Source organism: Glycine max, chromosome 8, assembly GCF_000004515.6.
Source record: "Glycine max cultivar Williams 82 chromosome 8, Glycine_max_v4.0, whole genome shotgun sequence".
Classification (NCBI taxonomy): domain Eukaryota; kingdom Viridiplantae; phylum Streptophyta; class Magnoliopsida; order Fabales; family Fabaceae; genus Glycine; species Glycine max.
This window is the reverse complement of record NC_038244.2, coordinates 13,528,826-13,530,153: the sequence shown is the minus strand read 5'-3', so window position 1 is coordinate 13,530,153 and position 1,328 is coordinate 13,528,826.

Below are 1,328 nucleotides of genomic sequence, written 5' to 3'. Positions count from 1 at the left end.
GCCTCTATAACATGGGCCATATGATAATGCACACTTAAGTTAATTTTATTTGAAGAATATAATGGGCCAATTTATTTTAAAAAAATATCCCATAAAATAAAATTTTAAGAAACAGATTTCAGATGTTTTTAGTTGAAAATTGTTTTTTTAAAATAAATCTTAAACAAACAGGCCCAATAAACACTAAGTTGGATGCTTACTAGGGACGAAAATATGCATAATACTTTTTCGGATGCTTCTTTAAATAGATCTAACTTATTTAAAATTTAAGTGTAACTGTCTAAGTCTAACTACTAGTTACAGTTTTTTCTTCTTTATTTTTTTTAAAATTAGATATGACCTTTTTAATTAGATCACCTTGTACTACTAAATATTTTGTTGTTGATATTAATTTTTACCATTCTTATGATTTGCTCCAGAGAATTTCTAATCAAAATCCTGGTGGTGTCTCAGTCTTTCCCGTATATAAAATATATTCCACATTTCTTTTGTTGCAAAGATTGTTAGGAAAATTTGTAATGTAGTAACTTTTTAACACTCTTCTTAATTGTGAACCCGGATTCACGTTGCTTGAAAAAACTCTCTTCCTGTTTCTGCACTCTATCCTTTAATGGTCCATATACTCTTATAGGTGACCTATAAGCTTCTATGGAAGGGAAATAGAGTTTCCATATGGATCATAGATTATTTGCAACTCTCCTCAAATGAGAAAAATTATTAGGTGATCCCGAATCATTATCTGTTTATCATCATGTCAAATCTTTAATGGACACATTAAAGTTTTTTTAACTTAAATATATTTTTGGTTTTTATAGTTTAGTATTTTTTTTCTTCATTTTTGTCGTTGTTAAAAAAATCATTTTAGTTCCTGCAAAATATGTTTATTTTATTTTTCATCTTTGAAGTACTTTAGATAATGCTTTGAACAATATAAAAATATTTTGAATAGTGAAAAAACTACTATTTAAAGCACTTTAAGAACGAAAAATAAAACCGACACATCTTACAAGGACTAAAACGAAAAAAAAATATAAAAAACGTTAAATTACAGTGAACAAAAATGTATTTAAGCTTAAATTTTTTAATTAAGAAAAAGGAATTAATAACATTTGATTATATGTCAGGTAGAGATTGGTCAGGATCATTATAAAAAAAGCTTGGTTTAACAAGGATTTTCTAGTTTTTCCTTATTATGCTTGATCTTTGGTTTGTCTCTTGTGTGTTTCTAGGGGCTTTGTGAAAGCATTGACCAAACAATTGAGATGTCCTAAGATTGATTTAATTCATGAAGGATCCATTCCATTGAAGTTTAGAGCTTTGGAGGACTT